General features: G+C 48.6%; 1 pseudogene; it reads right to left on the bottom strand.

The window, feature by feature from the left end:
• Nucleotides 1-5,335: 5,335 nt before the first annotated feature.
• On the bottom strand, nucleotides 5,336-11,242 carry LOC116485106 (putative uncharacterized protein encoded by LINC00341; annotated as a pseudogene).
• Nucleotides 11,243-13,105: the final 1,863 nt, after the last annotated feature.

Here is a 13,105-nt window from a genome sequence, read left to right as displayed (position 1 = left end):
ATGTAACTTTTTACTATTTCTTGATTATAAAGATATCATTAAAAACTTCAAACTCAGTATTTGAAATGTTCAATGCTTTTAAAAATTCAGATCTTTTCATTTACTAGATAGGCAAAACAGATTATTGATAAGATTCTATTCATTTCATTCTAATGAAAATAGAAATGAAATAAAATGGAACAAACAATAAATGAAATTTTTGGCCAGGCGCGGTGGCTCATGCCTGTAATCCCAGCACTTTGGGAGGCCAAGGCAGGTGGATCACGAGGTCAGGAGATCGACACCATCCTGGCTAACACGGTGAAACCCCATCTCTACTAAAAATACAAAAAATTAGCCGGGTGTGGTGGCGGGCGCCTGTAGTCCCAGCTACTCAGGAGGCTGAGGCAAGAGAATGGCGTGAACCCGGGAGGCGGAGCTTGCAGTGAGCCGAGATGGCGCCACTGCACTCCAGCTTGGGCGACAGAGCAAGACTCCATCTCAAAAATAAATAAATAAAATTTTTATTTGGAATCATTTAGAAAAGGTGCAAAAACAGCACAAAGTTCCCATAACCTTCACCCAGTGATACACTCTGGATGTTTGTCCTTCCAGATTTCACGGACTCCCCAGTGCTGGAGGTGGGGCCTGGTAGGAGGTATTGGATCACAGGGGAGATCACTCATGAATGGCTTAGCGCCATCATCCCCCTGGTGATAAGTGAATGCTTGCTCAGAGAGATCGGGTTGTTTAATAGAGTGTGGCACTTTTCTCCCTCTCTCTCTTGAGCCTACTCTGGCCATATGACACGCTGGCTCCCCGTCACCTTCTGCTATGATTGCAGGCTTCCTTAGAACCTCACCAGAAGTGGATGCCAGCACCATGCTTCCCGTTCAGCCTGCAGAACTGTGAACCAATTAAACCTCCTTTCTTTATAAATATCCAGCTCCAGGTATTTCTATATAGCTACAAAAAAATAGACGAACACACCCAGTCTGCTTTAATGGTAACATCTTACATGTCCATGGGGAATTTGTCAACACCAAGAAATTAACACCAGTACAATAGTGTTAATCAAACTGCTAACTTGATCTGTGTATCATTGGCCTTTCCACTAATGCCTGTTCACTGTTCCAGGATGCAATGCAGGACTCCACATTGCATTCAGCATTGTGGTTTGTTGCTTTTTACTTTTTGTTATCCCATCACCTCATTCCAAAGGAAAAGGGCCTCAGTGATTTGCACAAGCTCAAAGAGAGGAAATACAGACAACATGAGACAGGCCATGTCTCAGAACAATTTAGAGCAATTTCCCTCGCTGTCCATTGGTAGAGGAGCCCTCCTATTAGAAAGTGGCAGCAGCAGGCCACAGTGAAAACCAAGCCGGAGCAGGGAGCAGGGACCAGGATGCATGCCAGTATGCAATTGCAATACAGAATTCCAGCCCGGAAGCCCTGAGCAAGTTGGGGTCTCTCCTCTTGCAGCATAATGAAGGGTAGCAGGACGGAGAGCCAGGGCTGCAGAGGCAGTGACAGAGGAGGCTGGCAGGGCCAAGTACCTGAGTAACATTCTCTCGAAGAGGATTCCACGAGAAGATGGTGGATCTCTCCAATTAACCATGTCATGGTTGGGCTTGGAAGCTGTGGATGAAAACTGAGGTAAGATAATTATTTCCATGGGATGCCTGGTTGTGAAAAAAATCACACGGTCATAAAAATGAATGAGTCGTCCAGCCAGAAACACTAGAGAACTCAGTAAAGATTTAGAAACCGTGTGTGTTTAATGTTACTCTCACAGTGGGTTGGGTTCCCACAAAAGGTGCTAAATTAAAACAAGGAAGGGTAAATCTAGTTTTCTCACTGAAACAGTGTTTTAACCCTGAAGTTCCTGACCCCAGGTTTGATGCTTCTGCTGTAGAAATAAACATGTATACCACGTTTAGTTAACATAAATGACACGTGGCATACCTTTATGTTACACAGATTAAGGCTTCTTCAGATCAACTAAACAGGGCTATGCCGTGATCAATTCCATATAGACCTAAAAGGCAGAGCATCCCTGTGGACAGAGTTCTGTCTTTCTTCAAAAAACATGCTACTTTATTTTTTGGACAACTACTCAGAAGGTAAGGGTTCTTGTTATTCAGGGCCACAAGACTCACAGGTGTTTCTGTGAGGGTACTTGGCACTACTCTAAGACTTTAGACAATGGATCCAGATATGCTGGGTGAAGTCACCTCCATCAGCTGTAAATTCCTTGTGGCCAGCAGTGGTCTTGCTGCAGCCTGATAGTGGAAAGTGATTCTTCCATTTGCAGGGTCCACTATAGGAGTGCTGGCAACCTGGCTTCATCTGCCCTAAACAAGGCAGATGGAAAAACCAAGGACCGCTCCTCCTTCCTAATAGAACAGACTTTCCCACCCTTTGCCCTTTCTCTGCAGAACTGCTTCACCAGGTCAAAAACTCAGAGACTCATTTGAATGACATTTAACTCTAGGGCATGCACCACTGAACCAGATCCAAATCTATTACTTTTGATGGCAAAAACCATAATTATTATTATTATTATTGAGATGGAGTCTGACTGCCGCCCAGGCTGGAGTGCAGTGGTGTGATCTTGGCTCACTGCAACCTCCACCTCCCAGGTTCAAGCGATTCTCCTGCCTCAGCTTCTCAAGTAGTTGGGACTACAGGTGTGCACTGCCACACCTGGCTATTTTTTTTTTTTTTTTTTTTGCATTTTTAGTAGAGGTAGGGTTTCACCATATTGGCCAGCCTAGTCTTGAACTCTTGACCTCAAATGATTTGCCCACCTCGACCTCCCAAAGTGCTGGGATTACAGGCATGAGCCACCACTTCCAGCCTGTAACAACTTTTGCACCAACAGTTCAAAGTCTCATGCACAGCTCTGGACTCCACTTGGATTCATATGGAGACTAAAACTTTGTCTCTTCCTTTACCAGTCATGTAAGGAGTGAGGGGCTGCAGATATAATGCTTCTCACTCAAGTCCCCCCACCCCCATCCCGCTTCATCTCCCAAAGGGTGAGAAGGGTTTAAGATCACAGAGATGGAAAAACCTTAGGAAACGTATTACACACATTTTTTAAATAATAGCAAATTTTTTAAAAGTTCTCACTTGGGAGAACAAATTATACAAGAGGCAAAACCATTTTATTTTAAATCCTTCTAATGACAGTGTTCTGAATTGAAGGGTACACTTCTGTTCCTTTGTGAACAGAAGATTCTGACATATATTTTCCTTTTCTTGGCAAACCAAGGCCTTTGTTGGGAGCTTTTGTTAGCCTGTGGCAGCTCCTGGGTTTACTTGCCGGTTGCCTAGACCTGCCCTCAAAAGTCAGGATGGTGTCTCTGGCTTCTCCTGCATCTGGCTGAGTCCTCCCCTTCTCTTCTGCAGCTTCCAGTGCACTGTGAGTTAAGAAACCAGATAGCCAAACCCAAGAATTCCTTGTTAAATAAACTGTCCTGGTGGGGCCTTGATCCCAGAGGTTGGGAGTGAAATGGCTGGAAAGGCCTCATTTTACCTCTATCTGGGCTACTGCCTGGATCTATTGGGGGTGCTGTTTCTCTACAAAATGCACTCAGAGTGCATTTTGGAATTTTCAGTATCTACTTGGCCTGCTCATGACCCCCACCCCTGAGACTGTGAACGAGGAGGTCTGGAGAGATGCTGAGAATGTTTTTGAAGATGCTCCCAGATGAGGCTGATGTCCACGTGAGATTGAGTGTTGCTGTCGCCTTGAGTTCAACCTCTGCATGAACGAGGTTGAACTGGAAGTCAGAATTTTACAAGGTCAGCCTTAGCCACATGTCGTCTTTCTTCTCATAACCTCTTGGACAAACTCCTTTACTTCACAAAATGAATTTCCAAACCACACAATATTTCATAGACCAAAATAGATATTTTTATTTCAGACGCAAAGCAGATACATTTTTAAAAACATAAAACAACAGCAAAAACATCAAACCATCTTTTAGAACACTGCTACTTCCAACTTGCACGAAAGGAAGGGGAGGAAAACGTCAATGCAACTTTAAAATATAGCACTAAGAAGAAACTTCAGGGTCCTGGTGTTCCTCCCTGGATGGCAGGGAAGGCTCCATTAGCTTTGGACTTGATATGAACCGAGATAACACACACATGTTCCGAGACAGTCGTTTGGCTCCAATACTGCTTGCCTTCCCAGAAAGCTTAATTTATTGCAAATGCATGTTTTACCATCACAAATAATATGACAAGAGTAGATATGGTCCCTCTGCATATTGTTTACATAATAGAACATTTGAAACAATGGAATGTGTTGTCTTTGACATCAAAAATCATTTATGCAGCATCTACATGCACATATACACACAAAAGTGTGCATGCATACACATACACACACACACAGACACACACACACACACACACACACACACACACACACCCCATGCCATTGCTTGGTCCACACTGCATGAAACACACCATTCCAGCTACACAAACAGGTCAATATCAGGTTAGTGTAGCCAGGTCTCCAGGTACAAAGGATGAAGGGGGTTTGCTCACATAGACTTAGCTTAGGGTAGAGTGAACTTGTTTATGAGAACCTCATTTATGCAGAGGTTGGACTCAAGGTGATCCTAGCACTCAATCTCATGTGATCATCAGCGTCATCTGGGAGCATCGCCCCAGACCTCCTTGTTCACAGTCTCAGAGGTGGAGTTCATGAGCAGGCCAAACTCACTCTACCCCACCTGCTGCCTCCAGGATGGGTTCTGAGGAGACATGGGGCCCTCCCATGGGATGGATGACAAATGAAACTAAAAAATCCATCTGGGTGGGAGGCTTTGGAATGAGGGCTCTGGTCTTTTGGACTTGAAATGGAGGGAAAACATAATCATTCCTCCAAAGCTGGTATTGGACACTTGCTATTTTTCCTAACACACACACACACACACAAAGAGAGAGAGAAAGGAGAAAATTTAGGACCTGTAGAATTAAGCCCTCTTTCAAAGCAGGTTATCTGCTATCCTGAGAAAAAGAGAGGGCATCATGTCTAAACCAGCCCAAGGAAATTCCCAGATGACACAGATCTAAGGGGTCATCTGACCTTCCCTTCTTTATGGAGAATGCCAGGGAGAAGCATAAAACTCTAGACCTCGGGGAAAACGTCCTGAGCCCGATGCGGTCTCCCTGGGTTCAGAGAGACCACAGGCTGGGGTCTGTTGTGCTGAAGCCCAGCGCTGGAAGCCAGGGCTGCCCAGTTGTGCTTCTGCATGGAGATGTGTGTGTAGTACTCGCACATGCTATGCTTACATACGCGTGCATCCCTCCCACCCTGCCCACCCCTTCACATGCACACACAGCTTCCTCTGTCCACTTCCTCCTCCCCAGTAAAACTTCTGGAACATGCACAAGTGACTGCCTCCTTGTTTCTCCCATGAGAGGAATTGGAGCTGCTCAGCAGGCAGAGACTGCGCAAAGCCAACTCTGTCCTCTGCCTGCCCCCGCACGCGCTGGCCTGTCCGTGCTTTTCCAGTGGGAAGGTAGACAGATAGTGGGTACCTGCTCCCGTCCCCTGGGACCTCATCCTGGTATTGCCATCTCCCATCAGCAGTGGGAGTTAACGGACTTCCCTGCAGGAGTGGACACAGGAGGAAAGCCTTGCTGGCCCTGCTTTGGAATGTCGCCCTCCAGCTAGCTCACCAGCTGCCAGAGTGGCAGCAGCCCGCGGCCTGCCAAGGAAAGGAAAGCAACTGAGGCCCAGGGAACATTCCATAGAGTGGAGCATTGGGCTCAGAGCCAGTCATGCCTGGGTACAAGTCCCAAATTTACCATTTCCCCCCCTAGCTGGCTGCTCTGAGGAAGGCTGCTGACCCTCTCCACACTCTGGTTTCTGCACCTGGTTTCTGATCATGACTCCATAGCACAGGCTTTTTGAAAGTGTCATGACCATATTGCAGGCCCTCGGGGTATGTTTCCTTCCCTCCCTTTCTCATCAGAACAGGAAGAGGGGCTGTAGGACTTTGTCCCTCATCTCCACAGAGGTGCTGGGGATGGGCTGGCCTGGTGTTCCTGGTTGCTGAGCTCAGAAGCCAGAGTTTCAGAAAGGAAGCTCAGGATCCTCGGGGGAAACCGAGGTCCCTCCTTGTGATTGCTGTCTCTCGGCCGGACAAGGTGGTTGGGTTGGAGATGATGTTACCATGACAACCGGAGAGCAGGCGCTGGGAGATGCTGAGTCCTGCTGACTGTGCTTTAAGGCCCTGAACATCCTGCTGAACCATTTGCTTTTAGACCACGAGCCTGTGTTTTAATGTTCTTTTAGAAACAAATTCCTCCTTGTTCTTACTTTGAAAAACAGAAGGCATTTCTCTCGTACATAGAAGCTAAGGGAGAAACGACAGCTGGTTTTAAGTCCTCTTTGACTCTGGGCCTCTGCTGAAGGAGCCTGCAGGCACTGGCAATTGGGTGATGAGGGCCACCTGTGGGGTGCCCACACCCACTTTCCTTTTCAAAGCCTAAATTGTCTGCTAGAAAACAAAGAGCTGGCCTGGAAAGGCTCAGCGATCCTCATTTTCCAAGATTTGCACCCAGGAGCTCCTCAAGCTCAAGAAGAAATGAAAGCAAATATGCATGGCCTGGGCTGAATCCAAACACAAAGAAAGGGTTCAAAAGCTTAGCCCTGGGTGCTCACGGCCAGGACAAAGACGGGAGGGGCTGTTCCTGCACAAAAACTCCGGCGAGCAGGGCAGATCTGTTTGTCGGTTCCCAAGCCTTGCAGGAAGAATATCTACAATGCCTTTGGGTAGACCTGAAGGACTCAGGGTCCCTTGAGAGGCAGGTGGCAGGCCGTGGTGGCAAGTCACTCTCACACTGCAAGGATGATGCCTTCAAGTTCCGCACAAGGAACATACGGCCAAGGCATGGAGGGTCAGGACGAACTCCGGTTTCTTCCTCCAACTGTAGCAGAGACAGCTAAGTGCCACTCCAAGCCACCCTACCCTTCATTCTTACTAGAAGAGCCCCCATCTTTTTGGGATGCATGTTCCCAGACTCCTTGTAGATGTGGGGAAAACATGTGACACAGTCCTGGCCAATGAGATGAGAATGGAAGTGGCTGGTGGAGCTTCTGGGAAAGCTCCTAATGAGGAGGGCAGATTCACTAGCTCACTCCCCTTCTTCCTGCCTGGAACCCAGATGAAAAATTGGAGGTTCAGCAAGCATCCGGGGCCATGAAGTGGCTGTGATATAAAGGAATGACAGTTGCAAAGCCTTGGCTCTGACATCCATAAGCTGAGGAGACGATGCCAGCAACCACCTATATCTAAACTTCTCAGAAGGAGAGAAAAGTAAAGTCTCTCACTGGTTTAAGCCAAAGTTGGTCGGGGCAGGAGGGATTCTGTTACTGGTGGCTGAATCTAGGGATTTCTCTTCCAGATGCGAGCCCACCCGCACCCTCCTAGGATACCTAATATTTCAGGGAGCACTGGACGCTCCAGGGCTGACTTCCCTCCTTGTCAATAGGTGGGGGGAGGTGGCAAGGAACTGGACCAATGTCACACAGCCCATCAGCAGCGGAGTTCCAACTCAACCCTGTCTAGCGCTGAGCAGTGTCACACTGTCATCCAGTGGGTGCAGAGACCGACCCCCACTCCTGGAACTAACTCCCTGAGCTCACTGGCCAAACAAAAACTGCTGAGGTCTCAGAGTCCTAACCTGTAAAATGGGTACAAAGTTGGAACAAGATAGTCTGTGGAAGTCCTCCACCTCTGACAGCCTAAAAAATCCACGTATCCTCCTTCAACAGAGAACTTAGCATTTCCTAATCCATTTTGCCCCCCTAAAAATCCTGCTTGGCAGTTCATCCCATGGTCTGCTTTCTGGGGCTAGTTTGTCTCACTCAATTACTAGATGAAGGAAAAGTGATTTTTTGATTGAGAACATCCTAATTTTAACATAAATTCAAAAAAAGAAAAAAGAAAAGGAGGCCAGAATTGAGAGCTTTCTGAGAGGGCTGGTACAGGTGTAAGGATGTCAAACAGGTTTTGCTCACATACGAATAAGATTGATTGGCAGCAGCTTGGAGTGGTTTTGAGGACTGTGAGGTCCATTGGTCTGGAGAATGGGGAGTGGGAAAGGTTAGTGATCAACTATTGATGTCTGTCTTGGAAGCAGCAAGGGCTGTAGTTGCCCACACCTCCCTCCGATGCTGACCTAGACTGGTGACAATGAGATTGGGGTGAGAATTAGCTGAGTCCCCATGAGAGAGGGAATTAGGGCAGGATCCTGCTGAGCTATGGACACAGAGGCTTCCTGGCAATCACTGCAGACACCGGTGAAAAAACACTCTGATTACAGAACCCAAGGAAGCCGTTGGCATCACAGGGTGACGGCCACAGGTGCAGCCTCCCTGGGGGGTCCCTCAGCTCCTCTCCTCTGGGGAGAAATCCTAGGCAGGGAGCAGGAAAGGGCAAGAGATTATCCTTGAGCATGGACACGCCAACCCAGATGATCCCCAGTGGGGAAAGGAGGGCTTCTCAATCTGGCATTTCCACCCACACATTTTTACCAGGAAGACAGACTAATAATTGGGCTAGTAATGGAAATGACAATCAACATCCACAGCCTTAGCCTTGGGCCTACCCTTGAAGCCTCCAGGAGCCTCCCAAACTGTGTTGTTCTGAGACCCAGCACAGCCCAACACCCTTCTGACCTATTGAGGCTGAGTCAGTCTATTTTCCCCTCCTTCTGCCATGCCCAGGTCCTCTCCCTGCCCGGCCCAGCTGCCCTGGCCACCTTGACCCACATCCTCTGCCCGCTATGGTTCGTAGTCACAATGGTGGCCTCCAAGAGGCAGCAAGACACTCTCATGCCCTGTCCCGAGCTCTCCCACTGTCTCCCCTGTGTGGCTCTTCCAGTTTCTGTGACAGTGGGCCTGCCCCCTCTGGAAAGGCAGATGGGCAAAGTCAAGGGCAACGACTGCAATCCAGCTGGGCATCTTCAATGGCACAAACCCTTTTCTTCGTCTGCAAGCTCCCTGAGGGCAGGGACTGGGCTTTGCTCACCCCAAATCTCCCAGCACAAAGACTGGCACAGGCTGGAGAATGCCCGTTGCATTGGATTAAGATGCAAAGAGGCACAGGGCACTTCTGCCCACCAACCAGGAGAGAGAAAGCTGCAGACCCCAGACAGCATCTGAATGGCCAGTGGGAAGGCAGGGACAGTGAGCACCTGAGTTTTATTTTTTTAGAGGCCACAGCTCCTGGCCTCCCCTGAACCCAGTTGCCACAAATTTCCACGATGTCCCTCTTCTCATTTCTCTTTCCTTCTCTCCCTTGGGGACTCCTGCACTAAGCAATCCTCAAGCTGCTCTCTTCTCCCAACCATCTCCTGGGTTCCCAAACTTTCAGACGGCATGTTTTTCCAGGAAGAATACTGTATGGGGAGCAAAACCAACACAGAGTTGGCAACTTTTTATTTTGTCCAATGAGGGCTCCCAAAACACAATGGAAACCATCAAAGAAGACAGAGCCACCTTTACCCATCCCTCACTCCCTAAAGGCCATTGAGCACCCTTGAAGTAGGAGGGACATAATCCCAGAATGAAGAGCCAGCGTTTGGGTGAAATAAATCCTATGGAAAGAAAAACTCAAGGCGTTCCCTCATATTGTTTCACTTGCCTTTGGTCAGTGAAAGCTTTGCCACTAGCGCTTGTCCTCGGAGGAAAGTTGGGAGTCATGAAGGTACAGCCTGCCATTCTCATTCTCTTTTCCTCTCTCGCTATCCCCCTCTCCCTTCCTCCTTTTCTCTCTTCTCTTTCTCTCTCTCTCTCTGTCTCTTTTGCTCTCACTCTCTCTCTCTCTCTCCTCTCACCCTCAAATTGTGGTAAAATAAACATAGCATAAAATGTAGCATCTTAACCACTTTTAAGCACACAGTTCAGTGCATCAAGCCTGACATCACCTCTTGCCTTTGACTCCCTCTGGCCCACTTCCCTGTCCGCCCTCTCCAGCCAGACCAGCATAAAGTGCAGGTCCTCAAAGCTTCTGCAAAGCCTCCTGGCCTCCCGGTCAGGCCTGGCTCCAGTCTAATGAAAGAGATAAGATCCCCTCTTTACTCCCTAACTGTGGGCAGCCCCAGCCTCCCAACCCCTGCAAGGCAGGGCAGGATAATGCCACCGGTCCCAGTTTGCCAGCAGTAAAATCCATTAGGGAACCCCCAGTTAGCACAAACTGCCCACTTTCAGGCCTTTTCCTACCCTCTGCCTGTCATTCTCCTTGGCCCCCAGGCTGCAGTGGGTCCCCAGGTTCCTTCCCCTGAAGCTGCCCGGAGACAAGCTTCTTTGGACCCCTGGTCCCTGCAGGGAACTCCAGCCAGCTGCCCGAAGCAAACAGGGCCTGAGAGATGGAATTGGGTCAGGTCATCCATGACCCATTTCCTCTGGAAGGGAGTTGGGTGTCAGGACACATTTGCCTTTGGGTTTTTAATGTAATTCAGCAAACCACAGCTGGAGCTCTTATCCTGTGCTGGGCACTGGGGGTGTGGAGTTCTGTCATTCATGACCGAGGACCTCATCGTGAGACATTAGAGGGGCTCATCTTCCAGGTGAGCAATGTGAAGATAATGATAGATGGCCCAAGGGAATATGCTGCTGGTGGTGACTCATCTCAGAGCTGAGGGCAGCCCCTCAGGGAAACATATGGATGCTCCGCTCTGGCCATGTCCCAGGCCAGCTGATGGGCAGAGAGTTCTGCCTGCTTGCCCAGGGAACTCCATTCCCAGAGGCTACAGAGACTGCAACCTGGTAGAACCAGCCTGAAGTCCCCCTCCAGCCTGGGCTTTGGGGTCCTCATTGCCCCATGTTGTGGGTTTGGACCCACTTCAGCATGAGCAAGGGTCTTTATATCTTTAAGCCTCAGTGTTCCATCTCAAACGTGGGGGTAAAACAGTATCAAACCCTGGGGGCAGGTGTCAGTGTGGGAATTACATAAAGCAAGGCTGCAAGGTGCCGCCCAAGGGGGTCACGCACCCACAAGCACCAAACGGAGTGCGTTGTCTCCCTTGTCGGTGTTCCCTCTGTCCCGCCACCACTTGGCACCTCCCAGGGTCTCCTGGCCTTGTCTGCTGTCAGTACCTGCCCATACCACCCCCTCCCAGCTTTTCTTTTTAAACACCCTCTGGGTGCTGCATTTGCCTTTCCACAAGCAGAGAACGGGCTAAGAAAGAAAGGGGTGGGAGGGACAGGTAAGCAGGGATAACTAATTCATCAACCGACCCACTGGTGGTTCTCTCTCCCTCCTCCCCTTCCCTCCTCTCTCTCTCTCTGTGACACACACACACACACACACACACACACACATACACCCTGTGTTGGGCGATGAGAGTACCAATTCTTATAAACTCTAAGACCCCTTTTATTTTGGAGATGAAGAGGACACACACACACACACACACACACACACAGTGCCACAGCGCCACCTTTCTCAAGTAGCACCTTAAAGCTCTGCATGGCTGTTAAAGAGGCTAGAAACTAAAGTCATAAGAATAATTGCCTGGCTCTCCTTTAAGCAAAGGAGACTGCACTTGTGCTTGGAAGCACCAGTAATTGGGCTGTTATGTCATATTACAAGTATATTTATATGAAAGTACTGAAAATATCAATTCTTTTTTAAAAAACAGTTATGCAAACAAGCAGACTTGATGACATTATTATCAAAATTTTAAAAATATAGGTAGATATTCCCACCCCCACCCGCATGTTCCAGCTTCTCCTTCCCCAACATGTGGTATATGTGACAGGCTGCACACATGCCCAGTGGCTGTTTTTTTCCTGTAGTTGCCGACAGGCAGGGATCACACCACAGTGAGCAGGGCACCACCTGAGGGCCTTGGTGGCCAGTTGGGCTCTGGCCTTGCTGCCTCTCACTGTGTGGCCATGGATCAGTTTCTTCCCCATTCTGGGCCTCAGCTTTCTCACCTCTGACATAGGAGCGTGGAAACCCGGCAAGCCCCCCCAGCCACTGCTCTGACTTCCAGGACTGGACATCTGGGCTTGGCTGCCTGGTCTCACTCAGCCCCTGATTTTCCAGTAAGGTGATCGCCTGCAGAGAACGGCCCTATGGCTTGATTTCCAGATACCTGGAGAAAAGTGTGCTTTCTCTTCTTCCATGAAATCACAAATTTCTCTAGATATTTGGAAACCAAGTCACAGAGTTGTAGGATCTACTTTTTCAACTTTTCATCCTCTGTAGTTGCCAATTCTGCATGTACTAGTCCTGTAGAAATAAGTTAAACTAAAGTAATTTGAGGGAAGGAACTTCATGGAAGGATGGAGAGTCCACAGGGCTTGTTTTCCAAAGAAAAGTGTTGTTTGGAGGAGCATAATTATAAGCCTACAGCTTATCATAAAGCCGTTCAAAAAAATAAAAAGGCCAGGCATGGTGGCTCATGCCTGTAATGCCAGTGCTTTGGGAGGCTGAGGCGGGTGGATCACCTGAGGTCAGGAGTTCGAGACCAGCCCGGCCAACATGGTAAAACCCCAACTCTACTAAAAAATACAAAAATTAGCTTGGCGTGGTGGCAGATGCCTGTAATCCCAGCTATTCGGGAGGCTGAGGCAGGAGAATCGCTTGAACCTGGGAGGCAGAGGTTGCAGTGAGCTGAGATTGCACCACTGCACTCCAGCCTGGGCAAAAAGAGTGAAACTCCATCTCAAAATAATTATAATAACAATAATAATAATAACTCAGAGCCAGGCTTGTGGATGGAAATATAGTGCCCAAGTCACATTCTGCTTAAAGTTGTAACAAATACAGGCAAGTTAAAAGAAAAAAAAAAGTATACTTTCTGAGTCAGCCCCAAGGGCTCTCCTTGGCAGCATGGGTTTCCTGCCCGTGAATGTCCTAGTTGCCTAGGGCCGGGGTCCCCAAGGGCAGAGCTCACGGTGAAAGGCAAAGGGTCAGTGTGTGTGAGACAGCAGTGGTGCTGGGCGTCAGGCCCTCTTAGGGCCTCAGTTTCCCCTCTACTTAAAGGGCCTTTCTGGGTCTATAATACCTTATGATTCCAAAGCCAGATAGAAGGTCCGAGGAAATCCCCTCTGAAGCTCCTATTTGTAGTTGAACAGACAA

Source organism: Hylobates moloch, unplaced genomic scaffold (genome assembly GCF_009828535.3).
Source record: "Hylobates moloch isolate HMO894 unplaced genomic scaffold, HMol_V3 SCAFFOLD_16, whole genome shotgun sequence".
In the NCBI taxonomy this organism is placed as follows: Eukaryota; Metazoa; Chordata; class Mammalia; order Primates; family Hylobatidae; genus Hylobates; species Hylobates moloch.
The sequence above is the reverse complement of the archived record's forward strand: the minus strand, read 5'-3'. Positions and strand labels throughout refer to the sequence as shown.